The sequence below is a fragment of the Echinops telfairi genome, unplaced genomic scaffold, assembly GCF_000313985.2.
Source record: "Echinops telfairi isolate 266 unplaced genomic scaffold, ASM31398v2 ScPeMD7_443;HRSCAF=831, whole genome shotgun sequence".
Classification (NCBI taxonomy): Eukaryota; Metazoa; Chordata; class Mammalia; order Afrosoricida; family Tenrecidae; genus Echinops; species Echinops telfairi.
The window spans coordinates 69,300,530-69,321,732 of NW_022104341.1; the positions used below are offsets into that span (position 1 = coordinate 69,300,530).

Genomic DNA, 21,203 nt, shown 5'->3' on the forward strand with positions numbered 1-21,203 from the left:
TTCATACAATACTTAAGAGCCCTACTGGTGTAACGGTTACATATTTGGGCTGTTAATGGCAAGGTGAGTAGTTTGAAACCAGCAGCCACTCCAAAGGAGAAAGACAGGGCTTTCTACTCCCATAAAGAGTTACAGTCTCTGAAACTCACACGGGCAGGTCTCCCCTGTCCTATAGGGTTGCTATCAGTCAGTATCAACTCGACAGCAATGAGTTCTGAGTTGAATACAATAACTTGATATATGTCTAAACCTCCACAATAGACAAAGTGCTCTCGCCCACGAAACCCCATAAGATCAACACAACAGCCGTGGGCCCTTTATCTCCATGTCAAACATGCAGAGGCTGAGATTCAGCGGGCAAAAGCATGTTGCATAGTCAAATGTTAGAGCCGCCCCCTGGCCCAGCTGTTCCAACTCCACATCCAGAGTTCCCTCCTGCCTGCCGTTCACGGTTCCCCGTACCTTTCCTCTTACCATCCCACTGAAGGCGCACCCAGTGACTGGGCACAAACCAGGAGCACATGCTTGTTCAAGGTGGTGGAGGCCCAGCTCCCCTGGGGAGATGCCAGTATGTACTGACCTTGAACAACTTATGACTCCCACTAGAGGAAGAGGAATCAGCATGCATGGGGGCATTCAGGAATGCGGAGTGCAATAACTGTTGGGTTTAACACTGTGCATACATTTCTGATGAATATGCAAATGTGCTGGTACCAGAAGCAGGAGCCGAATAACATTGTCTAAACAGCAGTGCTAAACCCCTTTGAAAGGGGTGTGTCAGGATCATGGTAATGAAATTAATCCTCTTCACCTGTGAATTATTAGGGGTTTTGGGCTCCATCCAAAAAACGTCTGACTTGAGTTTGCTCTGCAGAGAGCCTCCTGTGGAAACTTGATCTTAATAGAGAATGAAGCTTCTGAAACAGATACAAATAGGAAATGGTAAAGCACACAGCTGCAAATTGGCCCGATTAAAGGCCTGCAGACTAAGGACATTGCAATTGCGCCTGCCCATCCAGGATGATCATTCCAGATCCCTGAATGGCCAAAGTGGTGCCTGATTAACTGATTTATCAAGCTGATTTATCAAACAAGAGGACTGATCATTGTGAAGATGGTCAGCGTGATTAGATCAGACCTCAAACTGCCTAGCAGAAACTCCCTGGACAAATGGAGCTCAATGTAAGTGTTCAACGTGGAGGCTGCTCTCTCCAGTAGGTAAGAGAATAAACGCTGCCTCTCTGCAAAGAATCCTAAACCCGCTCTCAAATACCAGCTCATGAAGATCACGTATTGATGGACACTCTGCCAAGACCAGGAACAAGGCACGCAGCTCGCCCCTGGGTGAGTATGAAGACACTCAGTTACCAATTGAGTCTTGGAGGACATTTGTTATTTCAGCCCACCAAGCACTTTCACCCTCTTCATTTAGCAATAGCGTCCAAAGTGCCTTCTGGGGGCTAGCCTTCCCTCCTTAAGAGCAATCAGAAAGATCGGAAATCAAGATCCTCTGCCTTCCAGATCCAAGGGTGGGCGTGTTCCTGAGTTAAGCCAATCAGACCCCCTTCCAATATTCATCTCCAGAATAGTGAGAATCAAAGATGGGAAGCCAGGTGGAGTGGATTTTTTGGCGGTGGTCAGTTCTGGTTTCTTAGATTCCTACTCAATCCTAGGACTTATCTTCCATCATCCTGGCCCTCGAGCCTTATTGCCATATGTTGCATTACTTGGTATCCTTCCAGAAAAAAGTTCACATTTGCCTTTCACTGGGCCAGAAGCTATTTCTGTTGATTATAACCAAGCAGTCCTAACAGACACACTTCCATCCATTCAGTAGCAGTTCTTTTTTTCAACACCTTTCCAGGTGGGATAAAGACATGAATGAGGCTTTGGCTTCAACAAGCTCACCATGCAGCGGGGAAATGCACAGGTCAATGACTCAACATGCGCTACAGGAGTTCCAATCGCACAAGAAGAGCAAAATATTATGGGAACAGGAACAGAGAAACCAAATTCCCTGGAGGTGTGTGAGAAAGCCTCTTAGGGGTCCTAACATCTAACCTAACTTTCAAGGGTGAATATTGGTATTCCAGAATAAAAGTGAGGAAAGGGTCTTTTTGCAGAAGAAATCACAGATATAAAAACCACAAAGTGCAGTTTACATCCTACACATGGATCAGGAGACTAATAGACGATGATAAAGTCAAACCATATTTACGCATTATCCGAGGGCGGGCAGAGATGTGCTATTGGCATTTCATATGCAGTCAATGCCGAGGGCCCAAATGGTAGATGACTTTATCAAGGCCCCCCAGCTGTAAAGCCATCCAAGAGTTTCCTTTAGACCACTGAGCACCAGGCGCCCTTAAGGAAGTAGAAACTCCCTGCGAGTGGATGAGCTAATGGAATCATCATCAAAATAAAAGGCATTTAAAATGCACGCAGTATTTCTGGTCTGGCAGCATTGGTGGATGGAGAGATTGAATCTCTATGCGTGGAAACAGAAACAGATGAAAAACAGCCCCAGCATCAGTTGTTTAAAAAAAAAAAAAGAAAGAAAAGAAAAAAAATCCTTTCCCTTTTTAATTAACATTAAATGTCCACCGTAAAAGGGAAGGGGGGTGGTGCGTGGTGAGCAACAAACACCCCCAGCCTTGTTTAATCACCTGTGATGAATTATAATTAGGATTTGGAAAATTATTGAACTTTTTTCCCCCTGTTCACCTTGGAGCTCTGAAGGTGAATTTCAAAGAGCGCAGGAGGAATGAATATTAAAAAGTTTGTTTTATACTTGAACGCCAGCGCTCTCATCTCATTTTTCCATTAAAGCTCAACTTTTGAAATTTTCCTCCGCTTTGCAATAATTACATCTTCAGCCTGACAACTCATTACATGACAATGCTTATGCTAATGCGATTCTATAGGCTCTACCAAGGGAAAGGGGAGCGCTTTGCTTTTCAGTCACTGGGGTTTACAGGGTGACTTTCTCTCCATGGCTCAGAGAGACCCTGCCGAAGCCCATGTCCCCCGGACTTGCATTGACAGCAAGATTCTTTTCCTGACAGACAAGCCCGTAGAAGGTGTGCCCCTCGCTTCCTGCAAACCTAGTAGCTGTTGTCTCTGCTTTCAAATCCAGCCTCATGCTAGAAAGGCTGGGAATGACCTTATTTGGGTAAAATTTCTGTCTAAACAATGGGGCAAGTCTATTTGTGGAGCTCACTTGAAGTAGTGAAAGCACGTCCCCTTAATACTACTATTGTTATTCTGATGAATTCAGTGTACACACAATGCTCAGTTCCTGCTCTGGGTGGGATACCTGGGTCCTTCAATGCTGAAACTCTTGGCTGCCAGCTGAAAAACCAGTCAGCCAAACCCACCAGCCTCTTTGAAGGAGAAAGATGTGGCAGGCTGTTTCCAAAATGAGTACAACCTTGGCATCTTTATGAGGGTCCTCCACTCTATCCTAGAAAGCCACTCTATCCTGGCCAGCAATGGATTGAGTTTCGTTTTACTCTGAACCAGGTCCTGAGCATGAAATAGAGAAATGGCATGAGCAAATCTTCTGGGACACAATCCTGCCTCACCAAGCTTTCATCCTTGGAGGGGGTGTCAATAGGACCGTTCTAAAAAACACACGTGTGCGCACACACACACACACAGATTTCAGACAATAGGTATGTTATCATTCCAGAGGCCAGAAGTCCAGACACAAGGCAATAGCAGGTCGTACTCCCGGGGTCTGCTCTTAGGGAAGTACTTCTGTATCTCTTCCAGCTTTCCGGCTTCTGGCAGCCCCAGGCTTTCCTAGGCATTATTTTAAAATAAGTTTTTCACTGGCCACGCTCCTATGCCTCTTTCTTGCCTCTCCTTTAATAAAGACACCACTCCACTTCAATTGGAACAGAGTCCAGTCTACTTGGACTCCAGCAGGACCTCTTGCTAATGTAACTGTTCACATCTGCTGAGGCTCTATGTTCAAACAAAGTCATATTCACCGGTACCAGGAGCTAGAACTTCAGCATGTCTGTTGGAAAGACACAACTCAATTCACCACATGGGGAATGCAGACATGTCAAAAGAGCAGAAAATCATAATACGGTGAGCTTGTGAATTTGCTCACAACACTGGTCATTGCTCCATGATATGATTGCAACGGGAGCCATGAAAACATCCCCCGGGTATGGCAGCGGGTGAAGGCTTCCCAAAGAAGCTAAGCACTTGGATACCTGAGTTGAGACTGTGGGGTGCACCTTAGTGGATCAGAGGATGCAGGGTCTTGCGGAATAGGAGAGAGAGTTAACGAGCAGTGAAAGCAAAGATTCCCGTCCCAAGTGAGAAGTAGTGCTTAGGGAATTAACAGCCACTCCACAGTTCTGGAGGGTGACATGGAGGTTTGGGAGGTGGTGCAGCTTTCTCTTGGTTCTCTCAAGGGACAAGAGCAGTGAAATGTGTCCATAAATACACAGCAAACCACTGTTATTGAGTTGATTCTGACTGGCTGACGCCAGGCTAAGAAACCCAATAAATAGGGTTTCTGAAACTAAATCCTTAGGTGAGCTGAAAGTTTCCTTTTACTGCTGTGGATCAGCTAGTAGGTTTAAACTGCTGGCCTTGTGGCTAGCAGCCCAGTGCTGAGCTCACAGTGCCATAGAGAAAGATTTACTTCAAGAAATGGCTCATGCAATTGTGGTGGCCGGCAAGTCTTAAATCTGAGAGACTGACAGCCAGCTGATCACCTTTCCAGCTCGAGAGATGATGAGGGTAGGGGCAGTGACTTATTTGATAGGCTCTTCTAGCCAAAGTCTCTATAACTCCCACCAAATGACTTTTTCCTGCTCGGGTCTGGGTAAGAAGGTGGGGGAAGTCAGTGTTAGGAGTCATCAATGAGTAATTGCTAACAGGATACATTGTGATTGCCAATACTATGAGACGTCGGAAAAGCAGGAGACGGGATCTTATTATCAGCAAGAACCAGGGGTGGAGCTTATCCTCTGGACCCTGAGATCCCTGCACCCTGAACTTCCTTGGTCCAGAAGACAGCTGTAACATCAGCGGAGCACCAGCAGAATCAGGAGCCTATACATGAAAGAGTGGTGAACTTCCAAGCCCACAGAGCAAGTAAATGTGAGTGCTTCAAGGCAAGAAACTGGCTTATGGAGTGGAGTGTCTGTGGGCCCTTAATTGGAAGAGCTGGGTTTGCTGGTCCACAGCACTTCAGTTGAAAGCCTTCAGGTTGAGGTTTACAGCTGAATGGCATGCCCTCTGGGCATGTATTATCAGCCCTGAAAGGACCTAGTAACATGTCGTGAGGCAAGGACTCTATCCCGAGCATTTCTCGCTTACAGTGCAACCTGGTAACTTCTTTAAGAAACCCTTTCATCATGCATGCTGTCTGCATTCTGTGTGGCCATTGCAGTAAATATTAGAACTAGCTGGAAAAGTAGGCAGTATTCTGTGTAAAAGAACACACAGAGGTTGGGAAATATAGGGTCTTTGCGTTAGCAAGCAGGATGGGGACATCTGTAGACCATGTCCCAGGTCAAGTCTCAAAAAGAGCACAGAGTTGAGAGAAAGCAAGCATTGCCAGGACACCCATTTATATCTCGGAGATGGGCCACCACTTCAAGGAAACTCCCCTTCCCTTGATCAGTGGCTCACAGCAGATCACAAATTGCAAGATGATTACATTATGGAAGAACACATGTCAAAGCACGGAGCATCATAGCCTGGCTGGGATGACACAAAATAACCATCACCAGTTGTGATGAGGGATGAGACTAGAGGGGTGTGCAGGATGCTGCACCAGGCGAGGACCTCCTGCTGAACATATCCTCTGGCTATACAGATCCATCCAAAAGTTTTTAACTGGACAATGAGGAGCTGTACATCAAACCCTTGAAACGTTCCACCACCAGCTCAACACCTGCTCACTAGCTGTTCTAGATCTAATATCATCCTGAAGCATCCCCGAAGACGTGTCAGCAGATATTATTACCACAGGCATTCTCTCTGAGAAAACTGAGCCTGGGCAGTATTTCATGACTTGCTCGCACTCCTGCTACCGCTTGACAGTGAGAAGCCCCCACGTGGAGCATGCTGTGCACGCCAAGTCCAGCCGCTGACCCACAAGGCTGTTCCCAGCACCCCTGCAGATGATGATCGTGCATTTCTCAGCTTTCCAAGATTCTCCAGAGACAAGAGGATGCACCTCTGCCTTGGTTTTTAATACTTTACTGATCTACTAGTGTTGGAGGAGTGGGAAACCTCCTTGGTCCCGGCTCCCCAGGTCCTTTCACCTCTGCTCCAGTTTTCTCAAGTGCGGAAAGAACTACTCAGTTTTTACCTAAAGAAAAAAAATTTTTTTTAATCAATTGGAAGAATTGCAATGGAAGCCTCAGCTTCAAAGCCAACAAAGGATTTCAAATGAGAACTATGGGCAGTGTTGGTTTAACTCCTGCTTTCCATGTAGGAGACCCAGGTTCGATCCCCAACCAATCAAGCAGCGCCAGAGGAGGCAGGTATATTGCTGTGAAGCTGAACAGGTGCTTCCAGAGCTTTCTGAATAATAGAGATGAGAAAGCAAAACCTGCCAATCAACTTCCCCAAATATAACAGTGAATGCGCTATGGATCACTGTGTCCCAATTCTGTTGTGTTTGGGGGGCTTGCCATTGACAACCATCAATCATTTCTATCAGGGCTGCATGATATATTAAGTCTTGGGGGGCCTGGATCAACCTTGGGGTGTGGGGTACAGGAGAAAGATGTAGAGTAAAGAATTTGAATCCCGACTGATACTAGATGGCTTCATTTAGGACCCTGAGAGAGGAACCCATGAGACACTTATACCGGACTCCTGCTAGACTCTTGAAGCCCCCCCCCCGCAGACACATCAGCTCCTATAGCTCCTGGCTCCTGAATGAGAAGCCACTATTTTGCAATACTCATCCACTAACTGGCTATTCTTCCTTGGGCTGCTCCTATGGCATGAATCGGAGGTGACTGATAAAAGACATTCTTTGCCGGAAGCCTTCTCGGGAATGCCAAGCCTGCACTGGAAGCCCGGCCACGCCTCACTTTTCATCACCGCTCCTGTCTGTCCTGCCCACTACATTGAAACTGCTTGAGGCCAGCGAGTGTATCTTTTCATGTCTACATCTTCAGTATGGAACCCGGGACAAGGGGTTTGAGACTACAGAAGAATAGCTGACAATTGCTGAGTTTTCAGTCTGCTTGAATGCATATGAAAAATGAGACCAGGAGCCGGTAACAATGCTAAGAGATTTACACAGATCATTTCATTTCATGCTTGAAACACCCCTATCAGGTAGCAATGCCTACTTCTATAATTTCTATTCTATGGATGAAGCTCAGGGCAACATGGTCAGCTCAGAGGAGTTAAGTGATTGCCCAAGACCACAGGACAGTAAGGTGATGACATCACAATTATCTGCCACCTATGGACTAAAAACATTACCTGGAATGTCACTGAACTCCTTGTGTAGAAATCATTTAGTGGGAACCTAAACTGCTGCGTCAAACTTCATGGAAAACACATTAACATATTATTAAAAAATAAAATAGATTTTCCTACCCCCGAGAACCTGAATTTTTGACAATGTGTTAGTCCAGGTTAAGTAGAAAAACAAATTCATAGACACGTATATAGGAAAGAGCTTTAGATAAAAGAGCAACCATATATTAAGAAAACACCCTAGCCCTGTCCAGATCAAGTCCTAAGTCCGATATTAGCTTATATGTCCAATACTGGTCTATCAATTCCTCTCCAGACTCACACAACACATGCAATGACACCAAAGTTAGGAAGATCACAGGCCGGTGGGTGGAAAGGCTTGTGAATCCAGTGGCGGTGGAAGCAGCTCAGTGATGGCAGGGGCTCCACGTGGCTCCTCCAGCTCCAGGGCTCTAGCTCCATCAGCATAGCTCCATGTGTCTTATCAGCAGGAAGACAAAGCAGAGAAGGTGTATCTGAGTTATTTATCTCTGTCTCACTTCCAGATGAGATCATCAGGCTGCAACCTGATTGACGGGCTAGACTCCACCCCTTCCTCAAGTTGACAGGAGATTACGTAACTGCCACAGACATATCTTAAACTCCAGTTTAAGAAGTGTGGGCCTGTCTTGTAAGCAATTAACCACATGGTCAGAGATTCAAACTCATTTGGAAGATGCTCAGTCTTAGAAACGCCACTTAGGATTTCTGAGCGGCAATTGAGTTGGTGGCAGTGGGCACATTTGGGTTTTCATCTTGTTGCTGAAAAATAACATGCTGAACAAATGGATGATAATGATATAAGTTGGAATCTTTGCCTACTTGCTCTGTGGCTACCGGGAAAGTGAATGGAAGCTAAGCTTCATTTTTTTCAATCTGTAGTAAAGAAAGAATAAGAGAACCTACAAAATACTAATCAGGAGGCTCCATTGAGATCCTGCCTGCAAATGTTGTTGGTTCCTGTCAAATTGATCCCAATTCATGGGAATCCCCTGGGTGTAGAGCAGAGTCACTCCAGAGCGCGTCCAAGGCTGTGACCTTGGGGAAGCCGACTGCCATGTCTTTCTTCCTGATGGGCTTTGAACCACAAGCCTTGGGCTGGTATTTGAGTCCTTAACAATCTGCCCCACCCAGCGACTCCAGAAACCACCCCCCTTACAGTCATGGAGTCCATTCTCACTCATAGACACCCTCTGGGACAGGCTAGAACTGCTCCTGTGGATTCCCAAGTGTGCAACTCTCGTTTCTGCTCACCTTTCTGCTCCAGAGCATCTTGTGGTTTCGGACTGCTGACCTTGCTATGAGCTGCCCAGTACATAACCCACTACACCACCAGGGCTCCTGGGGAGATGTCAACTGTTTTTATGATTAGCTGTTCACGTCTCTGAATCTGGTTTATCTCATAAATGTTGGATACAGGCATTGCACTGAATGATCGTCTCATATCACTTCTGAGGGAACTATGGTAGCACTGTCAGGAAACGTTAGACTGCTAATCACAAGGTCTGTAGTTCAAACGCACCAGTGAATCCACCACAGAAAAAGAAGGCTTTCCTACCCCTGCAAAGATTTGCAGCTTCAGAAACCCGGTATACTTATAGCCACCATGTATGAAAGTCAACTTGATGACAATCATTTGGTTTCTGGGTTTGGTTGACACCATTTCTGGATCCCTGGTGGCACAGTGGTTAAAGTGCTTGGCTGCTAACCAAAATGTCAGCAGATCAAACCCATCAGGAGAAAGCTGCAGTCATCTGCTTTTTTAATCAGTGGTTCTCAACCTTCCTAATGCCGCGTCCCTTTCATACAGTTCCTCGTGTTGTGGTGAGCCCCCGCAACCATAACATTATTTTCATTGCTATTTCATAACTGTCATTTTCTACTGTTATGAATCGGGCGACCCCTGTGAAAGGGTCATTTACCCCCAAAGGGATAGCAACCCACAGGTTGAGAACCGCTATTTCTTAATGATCACAGTTTTGGAACCCCTGTGGAGCAGTACTACCCAGTCCTATAGATTTGTGATGACGCAGAATGGACCCCACAACCATGAGTGTTTAACAGCATTACCAGCCCTAACTTTGCAGCGTTGTCAACCCGAGACCATTAGTGCCTAACTGCCATTTGACACCACAGATTCGCAATAGGAGTCTGTTACGTCGCCGCTCTTCCATTTCCCTCCCACACCCCCTGTCTTATCAACCTGCAGACAAAGCAGTTTGCTTTCGCCCCATCTCCAGGGAGAGAATTTCCCCCTGGCGGACTCTCGCTGTCCTTGTTCACAGTTCTGACTCCTGCTCGCCCATTTTGCTGCAAGAGATTTCAGGAAAGAAGTGTGCGTTGATTTGCTGTATGGCTTCTTGATTAGATGGCGGATTTGTAACTGGGGTGGCTGTGACAATCAGGCAAGCTTTGATTAGACCTTTCTGATATGTAAATCCCGGTGGATAAGATAAGTGGTGTTAGGCTTGGGCTGGCAACAAAGGTAGGAAGACATCCCAGGTGACTGGAATTAAAGAACTGTCTGAGCTGGGTGTTGGTGCGAATGATGTGAATTTCAAAGAGCCCGGGATAAACACTCACTTTCAGATGGGCTAATTTATGCAGGAAGTCGTTTGAGAAGCCAATTCTCTCATCCCAGGGAGTTCATAGAAGCTAGCAAAAAAAAAACCACAAAAAAAACCGGTAAGCCCTGGAATGTAAACACTGGTAATTGGTAATTAATGGGCACACCTACGAGGCAGGCATCTGCCAATTAAATTGATTGCTTGAGTCATTCACTGATTCATTACAAAATAGTTATGATTTTGAACTCTGATTCTATCCAGGCACTGGGCTAGATGCTTCGGCGATAAATGGGTTAGAAGCAGCCTTGTTCATAAGAGTCCATAATGAAAGTGGATGGAGTACACACCGACACACACATACCTCTGATTGTTCTCTTCTTATGCTTTCTTTCCTCCGATAAATAAAATGAAATCATCTAATTAATCAACGGCTGTCCAGCTCTGTGGGCTGGACTGGGGGACAGCTGGGAACAAGATCATGTCTTGGTCCTCCCAGAGCTCATATTCTATTATTGCTCCAGTCCCAGGGCCAGTGAGAGTAAGCACCTAGCAGGCATGCTTGTCTTAGTGATATTGCTGAAGATTTCGTCCTTGAAATAACCCAAAATTTCATCTTGCTTGGATCCCCAAGCAAAGCTCATGGAAGCAGCAGATAAGAGATCGAACCATGCATTGTGTTGGGTAAATCTGCTGCACAAGACCCGCTTAAAGCATTGAAAACAAGGATGTTCCTTGGAGGACTAAGGTGTGCCTGTCCCAAACCATGGCATTTCCAATCACCTCATAAACATGTGAAAGTTGGACATTGAGTCAAAAAGACCAAAGAGGACTCGATGTATCTGAATGATGGTGAAAGTCCCCCGGCCTGCTGAAAGCACACACAAATCTACCTTGGAAAGAGGACAGCCAGGTTGGTCCTTAGAACCAAGGATAGCGAGAGTTCGTCTCATGTACGTTGGACATATTATCAGGAGGGACCTCTCCCTGGAAAAGGACATCATGTTTGGTAAGGCAAAAAAGAGGAAACGCATGCGTGATAAGATGGATTGACACGGTGGCTGCAGCAATGGGCTCCAAGGTAAGACTAATTCTGAGGATGGCACAGGACTGGGAAGTGTTTCATTCTGTTGTGTATAGGGTCACTGTGGGTAGATGCTGACTGGATGGCACCTGATTCCAACAACAGAAGACAGGGAGGTGCTCTTCTCCATTTCCTAGGGCTGCTACTGCAGAAATTCCAGAGACCGGGTCCCATGGTCATAGAGTAGTCTGACTCATAGCAACACCATGTATTACAGAACAGGTTTTCCCTGAGAATATTTTCTTGGAAATAGACGGCCAGATCTTTTTGACCGAGGTGCAGCTTGGTGGGTTCCAACGTGGATCTCTTGATTAGCAGCTGACAGCCAACATCGGGTGCCTTGATCACATAGTAGTTGCTCACTCTGCGTTCCGTGACCGTGTTCCCAATTCAACCTGTCTAATCCCATGACCAACGAGCCCTAGTGGCAGCATGGGAAACGACATGGGCTGCTAACTAGAGGGTCAACCAACAGCCAATCCTGGGGAGAATAATGAGGCTTTCACTCCTGTCAACATTTACAGGTTTGGAAACCCATGGGGGCAGATTTACTCTGTTCTATAGGGTTGCCATAAACTCAAATGAAATTAACGGCTGTGAGGTTTGTTTGTTTTTTAAATTCCATGAGATGAGATTGAGAAATTTGGGGGGAGGGGTTCAGTAATGTAGTCACTGACTTATTCATTAGAAATGCATTTTTTGAATAATATAAGCAGTGCTTATGTGTGTGAATTTCACTGTAATGCACAGGAATCAAATCAATTACATGTAGATGATGAAGTTCAGTAACATCAGTCAGAACAACGTGAGGGGTTGACTGTGAAATATATCATCAATTTCACATAAGCAAGTTCAAGTTGAAGATGAAGACAAAACAATTTCACAAATGATCAAGAACCTATAATATTAAAGGAAGAAATCCAAGCTGGACTGAAAAGTTTGGGAAAAACTGGCTCCAGGAATTGATGGGATACCAATTGAAATCATCCAACAAAGGAATGCCGAGATAAAAGCATGCAGCCATCTGTGCCAAGAAATTGACTTGAAACGAATCTGTATTTGTGCCCATTCCAAAAAAGTGACCCAACAGAATACAAACATTGTGGAACAATGTCATTGATATCACATGCAAGCATAATTTTGCTGAAATTATTGTTTAAATAGTTGCAACAGTACATCTCAAAAAACTGCGAACACGAGAAGCTGGATTCAGCCAAGGATGTGGAATGAAGGCTGTCAGCGTGACTAGACAGGGCATTCCACTGTGTGGATCATAACAAATTATGGAGCATATTGCACACAATGGGAATTCCAGGGCATTTAATTGTTCTCATGCAGAGCCTCTACACAGACCAAGAGGGAGCCACTCAAACATCCATACATTTAAAACCTAATGTACAGTGAACTGAAAGGAGCTCTGCTAGCACTGTCTGGTAGGCATTGGACTACCAACCCCAAATCCGAGGTTCAACTCCACCAGCTTTTTAATGGGAGAAAAATGAGGCTGTCAACTAGAGTAAAACATTTTAAAGTCTCATCTTGTTCCTCGGTGTCATCCAGTCAGTTGTGACTGATAGCCACCCTATGCACAACCGAACAACACACTGCCCATTCCTCTGCCAGCCTCACAATTGTTTTTATGTTTGAGCCATTGGGTCAATCCGTAACACCAAGGGCCTTTCTCTTTTTTCATTGCCCTTTACCAAACATGATGTCCTTTTCCAAAAACTGGTTTCTCCTGATAAGCTGTCCAAGGTACGTGAGATGACGTCTTAGCATCCTCGGTTCTAAGGAGCGTTCTGGCTGCCCTTTTCTTCGGAGAGATCCGTGTGTTCTGTCGCCAGTGGCACTTTCAATATCCTTGGCCACAGCCTCATTCAAATGCATTCATTCCTCTTTGGTCATTTTTATTCGATGACCAACTTTCACATGCATATCAGGCGATTGAAAATACCATGGCTTGGGTCAGGAGCACTTAGTCCATAAAACAACATCTTGGCTTTTCAACCCTTCAAGATGCCTTGTGCAGCAGATTTCCCATGGTGGTGGGTCGGCTGTGCCTAGTTTAATCTCTTAACTGCTGCTTTCATGGGCGTTGCTTGGGGATGCAAGCAAAGAGAAATCCTTGGGGATTTCAATCTTTTCTCTGTTTATCATGATGTTACTTATTGGTCCAGTTGTGAGGATTTGAGTTTTCTTTTAATTGAACTGAAATCCCTACTCAGGGCTGTAATTCTTGATCTTCTTCTGCAAATGCCTCAAGACTTCTTCACTTTCAGGAAATACAGTGCGTCACCTGCATATTCCAGAAATTATATGTAGGGTTGCTATTAGTTAAAACGGAATGAATTGTAGAGAGCTGATGGTGGCCCACAAAATAATATATCTGCATGCTCATTCCCAAAAGCTGTGTATTTAGGAAAATGTTTTTGTTTTGTTTTGTCGGTAATAATGAAGGCCCTTGTGCTCATCACGGATTATCCAGGTGGGTCATAAACCCAATGACAAGTGTTGCTGTGAAACAACATGTGTGAGTGACATACAGAAAAGATGGATGGGGTCATGACATTGGAGGGATGCAGCCTCAGGCCCAGGAAGGCTAGAACACACCAGAATCTAGAAGAGACAAAGAACAGCATTTCATCTAGAGCCTCAAGGGGGTGGGGAGTCCTAGAGCCCTGACAACGCCTTGATTTGGGCTCCTAACTTCCAGAAATGTGGGGAAAGAAAGTCTGTGGTTTTAAACTATCCCCACCCTTAGGGTTTCTGAGGCTATACATCTTTAGGAGTGCAGGAAGCACCTCATTCTTCCTCAGTGAGACTGACGGATTCAAACTGCTGACCTTGCCTTTAACAGCCCAAAGCCTCCAGGGCTCCTGTAAACCACCAAGTTTGTGGTAATTTGTCAAGAGAAACCACAAAAAGCCAATTCCAAAAGTTTGAGTTCATTTTCTATTGCTTATGACCTGAAGACTCCTGACTAATAAGGCAACCAATTTAAATTCCATTAATCATGTAAAGAATCCTATGTGGATTCTTGTGTTAATTGGCATAGCATTTCCTTTTTATTATTATTATTATTCCGGTGAAGTTTCAGTGCATTCTGTGCTTGGGCACTCCAGGCAGCCTCCCCTCTCAATCTGGCTTTAAGATTCCCGAGGAAAGAAATGTCCCCAGGGTGCTCCAGAACACATCCAGTGGCTTCATTTGTTAAAAGCCTGGGCATGATGTCTCAAATCCATGATTCTTGTGCCCAGAGTAGTCCTCCCAGGAAGACATAGCCTTGGGCAGCCTTGAAAAATGAGTGCTCCTTCTCCTCCGAGCTTTCTCCTGCTCCATTTCTAGCTGTTGTTAATTTGGAAATCTTCCCTCATCTGTCCCTTGAAGTACCAACACTCAGGAAGGACCCAGCCCCACCGACAGCCCCAAGGCTTTCTGCTAAAGGGATTTCATCGTATCAGGAAGAACACCCTAGCCTATTAGACAGCAGAAATCCTTTCAAGGCAAGTTGGGGCTTATTTGTAACTTATCTGAGAAAAACATCACAGAATGTACTTGTAGCCCGGGATCCTTGAGCGTGAAGGTAACAGATAAAAGAACTCATCCCTTTTCTCCATTGGCCTGATTCCCTGAAGAATGAAAGACTACTACACCCACTCAGTAGTATTCCCCCTGGAAGGGTTTCAATATCTGCACACCTGATAATGTCCAAATGTAGAAGCAACTTACTGAACACGTGTTATGTTCTGGCCACTACCCGGTGTTTTATTTGAATTATCTTTTATTTTTCTTCTTCTTCTTCTTTAGTATTCTATTGTGTTTTTAGTAAAATTCACACAACAAGTAAGACTCTCATTTAATAACTCCTATTGTTCAAGAGGAGCCCTGGTAGCATAGTAGTTACATATTGACCCGTGATACACAAGGTCTGAAGTTCAAAACCACCAGCTGCTCTTCTGGGGAAAGATGGGGATTCCTACACCAGTAAACAGTTACAGTCCAGTCAGCACAGGGCCTGTTTTACTGGTCCTATAGGGTCTCTATGAGTCAGCCTCAAGTCCATGGCAGTGAATTTTGCATTATAAATATAGTGTTCTGGTGGTAACTGTTGGCTACCTTTGCCATAGGTTGTCAGCATTCTCTTTGTTTCCATTTGGTTGTTCTCTTTCCATATATCTAGCTTCCCTGGCCACCACCCCTTACCTTCGAATTTGGTGTAGAGTAAATATTTAGTCTTTGGTTTCATTTAGATGATTGGTTAGAGCAGTGGTTCTCAACCTTCCTAATGCTGCAACCCTTTAATACAGTTCCTCATGCTGTGGTGACCCCATCTGTGGGTTTATCTGCATGCGGGTGGACCTGCTTGGAGACAGAGGAGCGGTGTCTCAGTTCCTAAGACCATCAGAAATATGGTCTTAGGCGACCCCTGTGAAAGGGTCATTAGACCCCCAAAGGGGTTGCAACTCGCAGGTTGAGAACCACTGGTTTAGAGTAACCTAGTATTCATGGGTGATGTTATTTCTTTGATGAACTTATCTGTCATTAAGTGGAAAGGAGGCCTCCAGAAGAAGTTTGAAGTCCATGTTTAAAGGGTGTCCTAATGTGATTGTATTCCCTACCATTTCCATATGTCTAGCCTTTAAAGAAAAAATTTGTGGTTTTTTTTCTACATTTATACCCCATTCTATCTAGGACCATCTACTTTGATCCTGGTGGCAATAGTAGTTGTATGGGGAAGCATTTCATTCTTTTGGTCTCAACAAAGGTGGTGCGGTGGTTCAAGGAGACTATGGACCTACAGACTAGCCTCTTCTTTGAGTCTTCAGATTCCTTCGTTATCTAGGAGTCGAGACCGATAGTTCTCATTTAAATGTCCACCTTCATGCTTTTAAGACGTCAGACAGCACTCGCCAAACTGATATTACTTTTTATGAAGTATATTGTGTCAAGGAGCCCTCGTGGTGCGGTGCTTAACATTGGGCTACTAACCACAAGGTCAGCAGTTCTAACCCACTCGCCACTCCTAGGAGAAAGATGAGGCTTCTTACTTCAGTAAATATAACAGTTCAGAAACCCATGGGGGCAGTTCTATTCTGTCGTATAAGGTCAAAATGAGTCACCCTCAACTCAATGGCAGTGAGGAATATTGTGTCCAAGACAGTGTTAGAAAACCAAAACAGAAGAACATGCTCAGCTCACCTTAAGCTGAAAGAACTAAAGAAGAAAATTCAAGCCTTGAACTCCAATATCGACAAAATATTGAACAATTTTGAAAAGCAAGGCTGTTACTGTAAGGACCAAAGTGCACCTCCCACAAGCCATGATATTATCAATTGCCTCATACATGTGTGAAAGTGGAACATTAAATAAGGAAGACCAAAGAAAGATTGATGCATTGAAATTATGAAGAATATTGAAAGTATCACAGGCTTCAAAAAAAGCAAACAATTCTGTCTTGGAATAAGAACAACCAGAATGTTCCTTCAAAGCAAAGATGGCAAGACTTTGTCTCACATACTTGAGATATGTTGTCAAGACAGACCACTTCCTAGAGAAGGACATTATGCTTGGTAAAGTAGAGGGACAATGACAAAGAGGAAGACCCTTGACAAGATGGATTGACACAATGGCTGCAACAATGAGTTCAAGCTTAAGAACAATTCTGAGGATGGTGCAGGACCGGACAGTGTTTTGTTCTTTTGTACATAAAGTTACTATGAAACCACACCAGTAGCCTCTAACAATGACAATGATGTTAGCTGACCCAATGATGTGAGTTGTCCCACACAAAAAAGATCCTAAACTCCCAAACTACTTGAGTTACCTTATGTATGTCTTATAATAATACTGTGAAATAAACCTTCACTCCATCTTACAGGTGAAGAAACTGTCAAAAGTACAAACAACTTGTACTTTCTACTAAGTCAACAGAGCCAGGACTTGACCTTACAGATTTATAGCCCAAGACTATTGTTTTTCAACTGGTTCATCACTTTGCTTCCTGAAAATTGTTGATGATGATGAATGATGAAGAAGACAACAATGATGGGATATCATCTACTTCTTGAACCTCTGGCATGGGCCACCAACCAGGTCATGTCTTACATGATCTCCAATCCTTATCCCATCCTACAAGTAGATACTCTCATCCTCATCTTACAGAAAAAAAGAAACAGAGGCTGAAGAAGGTAAAAGATTTGCCCACCAGGACCCAGCCAGCTAAGTAAAGTAAGGTCTAATCCATCTCTGCACTAGACGGGGCTTGTATTTTATCAAGAATCCCCTCTGTCCCAGAGGCAGTGAAGCTCATGATGGGGACAGATCTTATATTATACCTAATCATTTTAAAGTGATCTCACCACCACCTGATCACACATCATAAGCACTTAGAAAGTTTAATTAAAAAAATAAAATTGGGGGAGTCTCTTTCAAAAAAAAAAACTCTGTGTAGACTACCACCAATTAAAAAGAATTGAGATTAGAAAGTAGGGCCTATGGCGTGTATCTATTAGGACCCAGTTTTTGTCTATTTGTTGGTTTGAGGATAACAGAGTTGACGTGGAATCAGTGACGTGTGGGTCAGAGGGTGGTTGCTGGGTGCCATTAAGTCGGTTCCTACTAATAGGGACCTTCTGAACAATAGAAAGGAAGACCGGGTCACAGGGTAGAGATATTTCTTGCCTTCTGTAAATCCTGGGTCAATCCATGCTTTTTACAGCAGAGTTGAAGAGGGCATCTGTCTCCCTGTACTGTCACCATTCCGTGGACTATGCAAGAAATACATTCAAAAGAGCTGCCCTTGAGCAGATTCTAGCTCTGGGCCACCACATCTATGTGAAAGGACAATTGCGCTCCATGGGTTTTCAGCGGCTGGTCTTTCTAATGTAGTTCACCAGGCCTGGCTTCTAAAGCACCAATCTCTAACCTTTCCCTTAGCCTCCAAGTGCAGTAACCATTTACATTACCAGAGAACTTACTGTAGAGCTTCTGAAATCGGTGATAAACTGAACAGTGTTGCTAGTTGCTTTCCGTCAACTCTGCCCATAGTGACCGCATATGTAGCACAGTAGAGCAGTGTCCTAAGGTTTCAAGGCTGTGACTTGCAGAACGGTTGCCTCTGGGTGGGTTTCTGGTGCCTAACCATTTGGCCCCAATTAACTGTTGGTACAATCAAGGGACTTATAAATCCTAACTACCATCAAGTTGGTTCCATATCATAGCTACCCCTATAGACAGGTTTTGAGGCCGTCATATAGTCTCAACTCTCTCCTGTGGAGCAGGCCTGCGTGTAACCCACAGCACCTCCACTGCTCCTGAGGCTGCTTCAGTCATTGCTCAAGTGAAAGGCACGTTGTTGTTTGAATCTGCACTAACTTAAGTAGTTGTTGATTCCGACGCAGGCTAACCACACTGAGGGAGACATGTTGTCATAGTTGTGCTCAGAACTTACCTTTGTTCTTTCAAATCCTTACCTCATTTTTATGTAAAAGAGCTTGGCTTTTCTTATTTATTTGTAAAAGCTCTTTGTATATTAAGATTTTTTGGCTCTTAGAAATTAATATTAAAGATGTCATCTTTTTATCTATCAAGTGGCAGCAATTTCCCCATTCTTATGTGCCTTTGTATCTAGCTTAAATTATATCTTGTTAAACCTATTCATATCTTTCTCTCTCATTTTATCATTGTGTTTTGTTTGTTTGTTGCGATTGTGCCTTTTAAATATTTTGCCTCCCTCCTCAAGACTAGTAATATTAGGAATATTCACTGTTATTATTATCTAGTTATTATCCAGCAATGTGTTTCAGAATAATATGTAAAATAGTAATCATCTCTTACCTCATGGTTTAGCCATTGTCCAAATACCTTTACTTAATAGTCTACCATTTCCCCCAGTCTACAAATGCCTGCATTATCATGTGCTGCCATGCTATTGTAATATGCCGGGACTATTTTTGGCTTTTGATGCTGTTCCACTGGTCTGTCTATTCTGCTTACATTTCATGTGAGCTATTGTTTTTCCTGCAGTACGATATGGGTTGTTTCCAAAATGCTGCATAAATAAGAAAATGAGCCCCCAGTTTTCAGTATTTGCCAAGATTCAAACGATCTTCTTTATTTGCTCTGTGCCTCTTTCCCTAGTGGAAGCAGATAAGGAGAACACTCACTTTTTCCTTGAGGTACTTTAATGACGATAAGACTTTTACCTTCTTTGTATTCAGGATTTCTGCTCTCTGGTATTTACTCGAATGTCATTAATCATTTTAATCACAATAAACTCATTTGATGGTAATGTGGATGTCCTATGAATTTAGATAGCACTTTCATTTTAATTTGCCAATAATTAACTTTACCATTATTTTATAGTGTTATCAGTGTTAGGAATAGCACCTCACAGATGAACTTTAAGAAAACACAATTCCTGGGAGGGAGGGGCTTTGGGAGAGGCAGAGAACCAGAATACAGCTGTAGCTGATTGGTCTTAAAGCAGGTGTGGGATGCAAATTCCAGGTTCAGGTGATGCTGCCCACAGAATGGAGAAATAAAATGACCTGAATGCTTCCCATGGGTAGAGCCCATCTTTCCACTTCCCCATAAATCATCTGCAACAAAAGCTCCTGACAGAACTTTGTAAACTGTTTAATGCAAATATGTGGAGAGGGGGTGTCACAAGAAGATTTTGTAAATGTAGGAGTAGAATACAACAAATGGGCCCCAGAAGTCACAGCGATTATGAGGGAGGGGCTAGCTGTTAACCTGGCTGAGGCCCGGGCACCAAAATCTCCCAGTTAGGAAATAGAATGAGACTTCATGGGGAGCTCCTCTGGCAGAGGCCAGGCTGTTCCAGAAAGGGCAATCCAAACCATAGTCTATTTCTGTGTCCTTTATCAAGGTGAAAATGCCAGCTTTTAAGAACCATGGTGATGAATAGTGAACTGCTGGCCTGCTAATGGAAGGTCGGTGCTTCAAACCCGTTCAGTGGCTTCTGAGTAGAAATAAGGAGCTATAAAGATTACTGTCGGGTGCCCTCGGGTCAGTTCCAAGTCATCACCATCCTACCTACAATAGAAAAAAACACTACCCAGTACTACATCATCCTCACAGTTATTGCTATATTTGAACCCATCGTTGCACCACTGTGTTAATCCATCTCCTTAAGGTCTTCCTCTATTTCACTCACCCTCTACTCCACCATCCATGATGTCTTTCCCCAAGGATTGGTCTTGCATGATAACATGTCCAAAGTGCATGAGATGAATCCTCTCACCATCCTTGCTTCTGTGGAGTCTTCGGGCTATTCTTCTCCTAAAGCAGATGTGTTTGTTTTCCCGGCAGCCCACGGTACGTTCCGTAGTCTTCTCCAACCCCGCCATCCGCAGGCATCAATTCCTCTGCAGTCTTCCTTGGTCACTGTCCAACTGTCACACACACATGGGTCAGCTGCACCCGAGTCCTTGATCTTTAACACTTGAAAGAGATCGCTTACATTAGATTCTCCCCATGCCACACATTGATAGTGTGATTACTACTTCCATGGGCACTGGTTCATATAGACTACACCCTAGAGACTCCCAGTGGCTAGTTCTCTCTTACATGGAGTTGTGAAGAGTTGGAATTCTCTCAGGGGGATCTAGCAACAGCAAAAGCAGATCAATGTTTGTGATTATTGTCTACATGGTCTTGGGCTAAACTCTAATTTTCTGAGCCTCACTTTCCTCAACTGTAAATTAAAAATAACCATACCTCTGTTGGATGATGAAAGAATTAGACATCAGACTTATGTTTTCAACTGGCCAACGGAATGATCGGCATAGAATAAATCTCGTTAAAACTTTATCTTCATCACTGCAATTATTTTGCCCTAAGGGATTCCTAGTAAAATGGAGGAGGTGGGAGAGTTAAGCCTTACATATTAGGGATTAACTTTCACTCTTTCCTATATTAACTGTGTGACCTGGGGCATAATGAAGGGGTTGCTGCAATCGTTCTAGGGTGAAGTCCCCTGGTCATGCCACAACAATCTGTTTCAGGGTTTTGTGGGAATA

General features: G+C 44.1%; 1 protein-coding gene across 2 annotated transcripts in view; it reads left to right on the forward strand.

The window, feature by feature from the left end:
• The window catches only part of DAB1 (DAB adaptor protein 1), a 1,456,966-nt gene that overhangs the window by 761,845 nt on the left and 673,918 nt on the right, over positions 1-21,203 (forward strand). The gene's annotated exons all lie outside the window — the stretch shown is intronic.